The sequence below is a fragment of the Aplidium turbinatum genome, chromosome 13 (assembly GCF_918807975.1).
Source record: "Aplidium turbinatum chromosome 13, kaAplTurb1.1, whole genome shotgun sequence".
In the NCBI taxonomy this organism is placed as follows: domain Eukaryota; kingdom Metazoa; phylum Chordata; class Ascidiacea; order Aplousobranchia; family Polyclinidae; genus Aplidium; species Aplidium turbinatum.
In genome coordinates this window covers 3,768,086-3,780,178 of record NC_137484.1, presented here as the reverse complement: position 1 = coordinate 3,780,178, position 12,093 = coordinate 3,768,086, and positions in this window count along the sequence as shown.

Genomic DNA, 12,093 nt, shown 5'->3' with positions numbered 1-12,093 from the left:
TCTTCCTTTTTCCTTCAGGTAGGCAAACTTTTTAGGCGGTACCCAAATTTACTTTTAGACATCAAAAACAAACAAACACTTTTCCAGTGAGAACTCCTGGAAGGTTTGGCCAAAGAAAATCACAGCAGCAGCATTTCAGTGTTTCCAGTCGTAAAATAAAAAAAAATTCCTGTAAAATATTTTCGGGGTGCAAAAAAAAGCAATGTTCTAACAAACCCCATGTTCCAACAAACCCCAGTCTCCCCTAGTCCATATATAGCATTTCGCAATTCGTTTTCAAGTGTTGATGTTAATTTTGCGTGTTGTTAATGTCTTTTTCATTTTCACGAAGTTGTTTCTTGCTATTTCTATTCGTCTCAATATTTCTGTATCGCATCTTCCATTTTCAGTTATTGTGTGTCCCAGATAGGTAAAGCTTTTGACTTGTTCGACCAGCATTCCGCCAATGGTAATATTTAAACTTGGTACATTTTCTTTTCTTGTAATAATCATAGTTTTCGTCTTGTTTATGTTGATTTTCATGTTATATTCCTTTCCAATATTGTTCACTTTTTCTATTATTGTTTGGAGAGCTTCTGTTGATTCCGCCAATAAAACAGTATCGTCTGCATACCTTAGGTTGGATATGTTCATACCTCCTATGCTGATACCCTCCATTCCATCAATCTGTCTGAAAATCATTTCAGTATACAGGTTGAATAGACATGGAGATAGTATACATCCCTGGGGAACTCCACGTTTTATGTTCATTGCACCAGATAGACCATCTTCCATCTGAATAAACGCCTTTTGCGTCCAATATAGATTTGCTATCAGTCGCAGATCTTTTCCATTTAAACATATATCAGCCAAACATTGCATCAATTTTTCGTGTTTAACTCGGTCAAAGGCCTTTTCATAGTCTATAAAGCAAGTATAAACATCTTTATTGATTTGGTTGTAACGTTCACATATAGTTCTCATATTGAAAATTCCTTCCCGTGTTCCCTTTCCAGGCATAAAACCACTTTGAGTTTCATTAATTTCATTTTCGATAATTTTTCTATTTCTTCTGAGTACAACTCTCAGCAAAATTTTTAGTATTTATTTATTTATTTGGATTTTGTTTCAGACACAAGTAGAATTGGTCCATAGGATACAAACACACAAAGAAAACGAAATACAACACCACACAGAAATCGAGTAGGCCTAGCAGCTATCGGTACTACACAAATATTAAGCACAAGTTTCAGGCTGGAGAGCACGATCACGATGCTGGAAGAAAGCAGATTGATGATAACACTCGGAATTCATCAAATGCTGAATCCACGTATTCGATGTGTTAAAGCAGCGATCAGTAAATTTATATATACTTTTACGAAGGAGAGCATGAAACGTCGTAATTTTGTTAGTTACCATCACAGAGCTTATACTTATACGTCTCGGAAGATGAAATGTAATTCTATAGCTGTTATTATACGCTACACGTAGACGATTGATACTGTACGAAAAATATTTACACCACAGCTGAGATCCATACATTGGCATACAGTAGGATCGAAATAATACGTTTTTGACAGTGGTAGAACACCTGGGGAATCTTGCTCTCAGCATATTGCCAGAGCAGTAAAGTGACCGGAGCTGTCTTTTCATGTCTTCATCATCAGACAGCATGTTGTTAATCACAATGCCTAAGTACTTTACTGTCGTTTCAAAACGAATACATTCATCACCCAGATAAACAAACGGTTGGAAATCAAGTTTTAAGAACTTAGTTTTGAACATAACTCCAACAGTTTTATTACAATTAAATATAATGTCATGCAACATAGCATACTGCTGGCACACATCAATAATTCTTTGCAGGCCCTTAATACTGGGTGCAAAACAACATACATCATCTGCATAAATAATGTGATTAAGGCAGGAATTCCTAACATAGCATCCTACGGCAAGGTTATTCAGCTCACACGACAAATCATTCATGTACAAAGCAAAAAAATATGGACTTAATACACCACCCTGTCTCACCCCATTAGACACATGGAATGGCTGGGAGAATTGACCTCCCCACTTTACTGTCATACATTGATTGGCGTACCAGAATAACAATAAACGTACAAACAATATGGGAACAGACCGTTCAATCAGCTTTGAAAACAGCAAAGAGTGATTCACTCTGTCAAACGCTTTGGACGAGTCTAAAAATACAGAATACACAGTATGTGACTCATGAGACTAAGGGTTCTAAATTCTGTACACTGTGTGGCTTTTGGCTTCTTCGGCAGTTTGACAAGAATGGATTCATTCATTTCTAGTGGTATGTGGCCATTCATGTAGATGTTATTACATAAGTTATGAATATGTTTTAGTCCTTCACAATCCAGAGCTCTTATCATTTCCGTTGTTATTTGATCTTTACCAGGAGCTTTATGGCTTTTCAATTCATTTATGGCTTCATCAAATTCAGATTCCAGTATTGGTTCACCTTCTTCATTATTAATAGCAGGAATATTTCCTCTCTCATCTCCATACAGGTCGCTAATATACTCTTCCCATCTTCGCGTCACTAGTTCTCGGTCGAAAATCATTTGTCCGTCTTTATCCTTGATGCAATTGTTTTGTCTTGTTTTTGACTTTCCATTACCAGTCATTTCTTTAACTTTTTGATGCATATCTCGTGACTTGTGCGTAGCTTCTAATTGTTCTATAGTTTCACACTGTTCATCCCACCACTTTTGTTTTGCTGTTTGGCACTTATGATTTATTTCTTTATGTAGCTTAAAATACTGGATATTATTGTCTTTGTTTCTTTTTCTTTCTATCATCAAGTCTAGAATCTCTTGATTCATCCATGGTTGCTTAGAGGCTTTTTTCTTTTGCTTTAAAACTTTTTTGCTTGCATCACTCAAGTTCTTCTGTATTTCATGCCATTGGTTTTCAATCATGTTCTCAGTGTCACCTTCTTGTGGTTCAGATTCCTTGCTCAGTAAGGCAAATTTGTTGTTCACTAAAAGATTGTACTGTCGTTTCGTTTCTTCAATTGAAAGTTGATTCATATCTAACTGTTCCAAAATTGGGTTTTGTTTCGTTTTTTTCAGTTTTATTTGCACCTTTGCAACAACTGGATTATGATCAGAGTTTATATCAGCTCCAGGATACGTTTTGGCTTGTTTTATTGAGTTCTTGAATCTTTGATTTATCATAATGAAGTCAATTTGGTTACGATATTGATCTCCAGGGCTATGCCATGTGTATAGTCGTCTAGGTGGTTGTTGAAATAAAGTGTTTGCTATGACCAGCTGATTGAGTTTGCAAAATTCCAATAGTCGTCTTCCTCGTTGGTTCATTTCTCCCAAACCATAACGTCCTGTTACTGGAAATTCATATTGGTTTCCAACTTTCGCATTCCAGTCTCCCATTATGAACGTAATTTCATTCCTTTTGGTATATGATAAAACATTGTTTATCTTGTCATAGAATTCTTCTATTTCTTCATCTGTATGATCTTGTGTTGGTGCATATACCTGTATAACATTTATGTTGAAAGGGGTTCCTTGTAGCTTCATCATTATAATTCTGTTGGACATTGGCCAATATCCCATCATTGCAGATGCCGCGCTTTTCTTCATTAGAATTCCCACTCCATGCATATGTTTACATCCGCCTGAATAGATCATTACGAAACCATCATCTGCTATTTTACCATTATCTTTCCACCGTGTTTCACTAACTCCCATAATGTCAATTCCCATTTCTTTCATCTCCTGTTTTAAATTGTCATAACGCCCTATAGCATGCAATGTTCGTACATTCCATGTTGCTAGTTTGAGCATCTTTCCTCTAGTTATCAGACAGCCTCCGTCAGGCTCATGCCGTCCATAGGGCTTTGGGCATGTGCCATCATCATAGTTGTCCATACTGGTAGATGGAGATGCTCCTTCCCTGTAGCAATTGAAGGATGTCTCTGCAGGGGTCACAGATCGATCCTTATATCTCACTTCATTGTTACTGACGTTCATTGTAGACTACGGATAAAAATACTCGATGAGGCTCCAATCTCTTTCGAGGTGACTGGCCGTTACTCACTTTGTCAAGAGTACGCCCTAGCGAGCCACATCGCTTTGCTGTTACGCCCTTAGAGCCATTGACCCGATTAATGAGTTCATTTGCCTCTCTAGCCGATCCAGTCTTCATGCACTTCATGGGATTGACTTCCCAATAGACATGCCAAATGCAAACCATTTAGACATGCACCTCACTTAGTTTAGTCCGGCAGTCGAACCGTTACCAGGGTGTGGCCGTTGGTGTGCATTACCAACTACGTGGAGCCATAAGTGAGACTTAGGATTTCAGTGGAGCACCAAAATTCTCTACCCACATCAGGGATGTGCGACTGGTAGGAACAGAGGTGCTACCTCTCATGAAAATCCCTACACCCTTCACGCCTTAATATTAATTCAAATATAAAAAAACGTTCTTATACTTATATATAAACTATCCCCATACGTTAAATATAATTAATAAATGTAACCACAGTTTGAATCTATATCCTCGGACTGACAAAGCTTTGATAGGTTATTCCTGGTAGTTACGCAATGTAGAGGCTCTTGAGGCAGAGCCGGCAACTGAAATTGACTGAGTGAAGTTTATGATTGTTGAAGTGTTATTGCGGGGCAATTATTCCATCCATTAAGTGCCGCTGGATGTAGAACAGTCCTTGCGCTGCGTTGCTCAAGCGCACACCCCGAGAGTCGAACCAGTGTCGCTTGATTCTGAAGTTTTTTCGTTCACGAAGTCACGCGCTAACCAACTGAGCTATCGGGGAGGACAACTGAGCTATCGGGACGGACTACTCATGGTATAGCATATACAATTAGCCGATAAAGGTAGTTCAGCAATAAACAAACCCTCAGAACGCAGCAGACAAGGAAGACTCAAAGCAGCAGGGCAATAGGTCTGCAAAGATTGCGAACAACGATTACTGACAAGACTACGGATTAGGATTACGGACAAACAGTTTTATAAATGCAACACAACAATTAATAGCCTATACTTCATTAACACAAAGTAGCAAATATTTTCAAAATTACACCCAATCTGTGATGGTCTAGAGAAATTTTTTTTACACCAAGTCGTTTTAAATTACACCATTTTTTTCCAAAATTGGTGTCGTAGAACACCATCTGGCAACGCTGTAGTAGGCATTATTACAGTATTTATTATTTATTTATGTATTTAGATTTTGTTTCAGAGAGAGAGAATGGGTCTTCAAAGAATTGGTTTTCAGACCAAGTAGATCTGGTCCATAAGATACAAACACACAAAGAAAACGAAATACAACACCGCACAGAAAACGAGTAGCAGCTATCGGTACTACACAAATATTAACCACAAGTTTCAGGCTGGAGAGCACGATCACGATGCTGGAAGAAAGCAGATTGATAATAACACTCGGAATTATAAATTATTAAGGGGTGCCGGATGTTTTGTCCCTGAGATCTTTCGGCCCGGATCTTTCAGCTCTCCGCACTTCGAAAATTATGGCCAAATTTTCCAGTTGTGCGGACGAACGGATCACCGCGAATCGGATCTTATTCTATTTGAAGTCGATAAAGGACGAAAAGTCTCTTAGCTTGAGCTCCGAAACTTCATAAAGAGATTTGGTGAATAGAGAGATAATTTATCAAAGAAATAATTGATTGATTAAATCTTTATCATTGGACTGGCAAAGCTTCTTGCAGAGCTTAATCCTGGCAGAATTGGTGTGTTTAATTTGTGTGGTTACTTTGTATCACTTGCTGCTTTTCTTATGTTTCCTTGCGTCTTATTTCCGTTGTGAAACCTGGATGTTTTTTTAGTCCCTGCGGTTTTACTATAAGGATTTGTATCGTTTATTAGGAATTTGAAATGCTATCTAGAATTTGTGTGTTTCTTTAAAAATTTGTGCCATTTATTATTGATTTGAAACTGTTTGAAACGCTAACAGTAATTGTGCGTTCTCTTGCAATCGGCAGTATAATACGCATATACGTAGTTTTACGTCTTTTAGCGTTGTGCATCTGCTGCATGCCACATTACTGCATTGCTTGGAGCATTCTATGATTCTAATCACACTGAGTTTCTCATCAACCCGTCCAGAGTAGGGCTACCATATGTCCTCTTTTAAGAGGACTTGTTCTCTTTTTTGAAGAAAAATAAATTGTCCTCCGAGGACACCCAAAAATGCTCAAATGTCCTCTTTTTTTACATGTTCAGTTTTCTTGCTCATAGTTTCAACAAGATTTCATTGTTATGTGACTTTTTCGCAATTCTGTACCAATGCAACATTCTAATTTATAGATTTTCAAATAAACATTGACATAGACTACTATTTGATCTGCTGTTCTAAACAATCTTAGATATTGAAACATATTACATTACTTTGCGATTGTCTTAAAGGCATATTAAATGAAATTTTCAAACGGGAATTAAGCATTAAAATACGTAAAGTGAACATTCAAGAATACATTTAAAAAAAAAATTACCCAAAAAAATTTGTTTTCAATGGCGCTGGCAAGGCTCAAAGTCCAATGTTTCATGTATTTTCATTATTTTTCGAAATGACCAAAAAAGGCAAACACAGCTCGAGAATACGTCACAAAAGACAGCAATAACAAAAGCCACGTTACAACATCTGATGTTTTAACATCAGATCTGAGGTTTTGAGCAAACTGTCTGATGTTTTGACGTTGAAATCTGATGTTTTGATGTACATACATAGCCTAGCCTACATAGCCTACAGTTAAATTGCCGGCAGTAACAACTGTTGCGTGATCAGCTGATTGCTCGTCTTTTGTTACGTAGACTGTACAGTCGCACGCTTCGCTGCTCAGGCCCATTCTGGTTTTGAAAGCTCTGACAAAAGCATGCGCGCAATGATGGTCAGACCGCAATGGGGCAAAATTTTATTGAAAATCGTTTATGGTAGCAAGCACAAAGAACGTGGAAAATCGCCAAGTCAGGTTTTTCCTTTAATATCCCTTTAAAAGCCAAATAATGGTCAGCGATGAGTGCGAGTGGAACAGTAAATCCACTTGTGAGGAAATTTCCTCATTTGAGGAGATCTGATCAATCAGTTTATGAAAATGAAAAATTGGACAAATTAAAAAAAAATAAGAAAATAAAAAAATGGAGTAAGCCTAAATCACAAAGAAATGAAACATTAAAAAACGCAAAAACTTGCAAAAGAGTTTGATATATTCACATTTTGAGGTTGTCACACTTTTACAATAGATTATTGTTATATTACCAAGATCTATTTTGTATTGATTCAGCACTTGTAAACGTTGCTGATTACCAAATTAATAGTTTGGCTAATTTGTCAAGTGAAGCAAATCGAAAAATAATCCAAAGTGCACTATGCATGACACAGGGATGGAGGAACCATTTTAAAAGTAGGTGGGCCCAGACGCGCAGCAGTAAAAGTCAGTCCAACTTGCGGGGGCAAAGCCCCCCAGACCCCCCATAACATTGTTGCATTTCTAATATTTTAAATCGTTTACACCAGGAGTCGGCAAACTACGGCCCGCCAAGAAAAATCATTCGGCCGGCCGCTCCTTTACAAATTATATTAATATGTGGCCAGGCCAGTGGTTTATTACAGTATAGTCGAATGGAAGAACAAGTACTTTTCATTAATCATTTTAGTAGGCCCACGTCTTTGATTTGCAGCGTTTCGTTTGTATAAACAAAGAACTCAACATAAAGCGCCATTATGATACAAAACATATTATTTTTTTCCAAGTTAATGGGTCAAACAAGGAACGGCAAAGTTAATCTACTCAAAAATAGCTTTAAAACAGTAAATTTCTCTGTTACAAAGGAAAGGAAAACCAATGAATCAAAAAAATTCTTTTGCTAGCTACAAGGTGGCACAATCAATAGTAAAAGACAAGAAATCGTATAGTGATGGAGAAATTGGGAAAAGGTGTAAGATGGATGTTATTGAAAACATATGTCCTGAGAAAAAAAACAAACTAGTGATATAGGCCTAAGTATTTCAACAAGAACCGTAACTCGACGAAAAGAAGAGATATCGGAAAACGTAACATCTAGCAAAAAGTTATTGTATATCTACAGTTCTTCGCAATGGCAATAAATGAGAGCACAGACACGGCAGACAAGCCTACAGCTGAGGCTGGCCGTATTTGTGCGTGCAGTAAACAAAGATTTTGATGTTTAAGAATTTGTTCAGCTGATTCCCGTCAAGGATATTACTAGCCGATATTCTGAAGGGATTGGGCTACGTCAACGCCTTGAAATCATGCCTCTGAATCTATCGAAACTAGTATTAATAAGCTACTGCCCGTCAAGACCATGTCAAGTTTGGCTTTGCCCGCTGTTAGAAAAAAGTTGCCGACTCCTGATTTTCACAATGCGTTTTCATAATTGCCTTTCGTGCCAACAGGCAAAATTTTCCATTTTTGGGCCGGATTTGGTCAAAAACTTTACAAAATTGTTGAATTATTTTATAACGCTGTACAAAATGTGGCGATGTAGCTACTCACAAATAAAAAGGCAACAATACACACACAGTTATAATACCACCTGGGAGTAATAATATGCAGCATTATACAGTGCGTGCATATGTAATGATATCACTGTTCTGACCATAGAGAGCATAGAGAATAATTATATTGCGTGACGCGACAATTTATCGAAAGACAGTTTATCGAAAGACAGTTCATCGAACAACAATTCATCGAAACGACAGTTCATCGAAACGACTGTTTATCAAAACGACAGTTCATCGAACGACTGTTTATCGAACGACAGTTTATCGAAAGACAGTTCATCGAACGACAGTTTATCGAAAGACAGTTCATCGAACGACAATTCATCGAAACGACAGTTCATCGAAACGACTGTTTATCGAAACGACAGTTCATCGAACGACTGTTTATCGAAACGACAGTTTATCGAACGACGAAGCACATACGCAATGGAATACTCAGGGGTTAGAGGACAATGGTTAGGGGTTAGGGGCTAGGGGTTAGGGGATAGGGGTTAGTGGTTAGTAGTTAGCGGTTAGTGGTTAGGGTTTAGGGTTAGGGGTTAGGGTTAGGGTTAGGGGTTAGAGGTTAGTGATTAGTGGTTAGGGTTTGGGTTAGGTTTTAGGTTAGGGGTTAGGTTTTCGATTAACTATCGTTCGATAAACTGTCTTTCGATAAACTGTCGTTCGATAAACTGTCGTAGTACCATTATATTGATTGATAGATTGCTCCACCAGTCATACGCAACCACACTCACACGTGCTGCACATCAATAATGGACTCAATAGAAAAGTTTAAAGATTGGATTTCATCATTGAGCTATCAAAGATAATCAAACTACTGTGTATCGAATGAGTGAAGACCTTTTTTTTAGAACTCACTCTCTGATTTACCATTTTCGCTACCATTTCAAAGAAATTTGGCTTTCAGAAGTGGGTGGGCCAGGCCCACCCAGAAAATAAAGTAGGTGGGCCCAGGCCCACGTGGTTCCTCCATCCCTGGCATGACATGCAGGCCCGGATTTAGGGGGGCAGAGGGTGCAGGTGCTCTGGGCCCCCCTACGTGAAAAAAATCTTTTTTTTGTGTTATTTTGTTTCAGTTTGAGCCTTTGAAGTCTCTGCAAAATGCTGGATTAATGCTCCCGTAGACGTAGAGGTGTATTTTCGCGCCGTAGGCGCGAAACATTTTTTTGAACGGGGGTTCCCCGATCTAAAAGTGCTCCGGGCCCACCATCAGCTAAATCCGGCCCTGATGACATAGCCTACAGCCTATTTTAAAATAAATCGTGGCACGGATACTTACAACTTATGTGAGTGCAAATATAGCATGACTTTAATCTATGATGCAGCCACAATGGTACAAGAAAAAAAACTGCCTTTTAGTTGAGTCTGTCTTTAGCATCTAATTAACAGCTGTATACAACTTCAATTATATTTCGTGCAAGTAATTTTATGACTTCATTAAAGCTGATCCTTTTTTTCTGAAAAAAGTTAAGGCATGGCTACCTGCAGATACTGCCTGATTTGTCACATTTTTATGGCATTATCACATCACATTTGCATTTTGCCACACAAATCTAACAAATCGGCTTTCGAGAAACAAACAAACTTGTATGTTTTTTTGTTGTAAATTTTTCTGCTTACGTCTATTATTAATCCAAAAGAATGTAAAAAATTCTTCATACATAACATTCTACTTGTATTTTACTCGCTGGCGAAACGTGTCCTCATTTTAGGCAATGAAAATATGGTAGGCCTAGTCTAGAGTTAAACAAAAATCAGTATAGTTTTTTTCCGTCTTTGAGTGGTGCGTTCTTTTCAGTCATATTACCACGGATTCTTTTACTTGAAAGTCACGATGTCAGTTCAGTTGTGGTTGTAATTGAGTTTTATGTTCTCAATCATGATTTCGATTTGGTTCACCTCGTCCTGTTAGCTAGGCATTACTTGGATGCCACGTTTTTGAGTTAATACGCCCTGATGATTTGTTTCTTTGTTTGCAATAAATTCATAGGCCTACTTGTGGAAGTTAAGATATCATTCTCAGATCATCCCCACCACCGATGAGCTCGGGATGTTGCTGCTATAACAGCAGCTAGATATGGGCGGATGCTTCAGATTTTTGACGTCTCCTACAAGCCACAACTTATTGTTCTCTACATGTTCACGCCAACCATGAAAAATATAATTGAATTAAATTATTCAAGTATGAAAAACTGTTATTAATAACTTATTCACGGCAGGTTCTCAATTCTCATACTTGTAGAGGCTTTGAACCACTGACGCAGGGCTGGTTATCGAGATTGACTGAGTGAAGTTTTCGATTGTTGAAGTATTGTTGTCAGGGAACTATTCCATTCACTAGGTGCCACTGAATGGAGAGCAGTCCTGAAATGCGTTGCTCAAGCACACACCCCGAGAGCATAGGCGTAGCCAGGGGGGGGGGGCGAAAGGGGCCATGGCCCCCCCCCAAATTTTCAAAGTTTGGGTTCCTTTGTTGAAAATATAATATAATTTGTATAAATTTATATCGTTTTCCAAGACATCTGGCTATTAACACCACCCAGGACTTGTTTTAAACACACAGAAAGACACAAATAAATTTTGCAAATTGTAAATCGCGCAAAGTTTACGCGATTTACGCTTCTTTTAACTAATCTGTGGAAGCAATTTCAGAATCGCTTACTGTGTTGGGCTTTTGTGTAGCTGAGTTTTTTGTGTTCTCTAATTTTAGCCGCAGATTTTGCCGTTCGTGTGTAACAGCTACCTTTAATAAGTTAACAGCTGTTTATCTGCTTATAAATTTCATAAAAATATTACCCTGAAAGTGTTTCCAGAAAGCGCTATAATCCATTATTTTAGTGTAATTTTGCAAAAATTTTCCGGGGGAGCATGCCCCCGACCCCCCCTAGAATACGCGTGCCTTCGGCACGATCTAACCCCCGCCAGCTTTATTGCTTCCCTTGCTTAACCCACCAGGATACGCCATTTCACATCAGGTGGCGATGTCTTAAATCAAACACTTTGTCGTTCTCTTCAATTCATCAAATATTTGGCACCCCCCAAAATTTTTTTCTGGCTACGCCACTGCGCGAGAGTCGAACTTGCGCCGCGTGATCTTGAGTCGGGCGCGTAAGCACTGAGCTAACTGGGCGGACAAATGCTATCATAGATCCTCGCGCAACACACTAAATACTGCAAGTCGACATTAAATTGTTTGTAGAATTGAGTTTTCTTCCAATTTTCCCACATAACCTATCTATCACGTCATTAATCAAGCAGAATTTTTTCATGTGACGCGTTTGTTGAGCAGAAGAAAAAACATTTTGTATTCAGAAATTATGCGTTTGATGGTGCTAAAGAGCTATCACAGGAAAAACAAACTGCATAATAACATCACGACTTTAACATTGTTGCTTACGGTTGTAAACTATGACCAAAATTTAAGTGGGGAAAATCTTGATCAATGTTACTTGTACAAGAACATAAGCTACTCATGTTATGCATGTGATAGTAAGACACGCAACGAATATAACAATACGTGTACGGAAACTAAAAAAACATCAACAAATCAAAATATT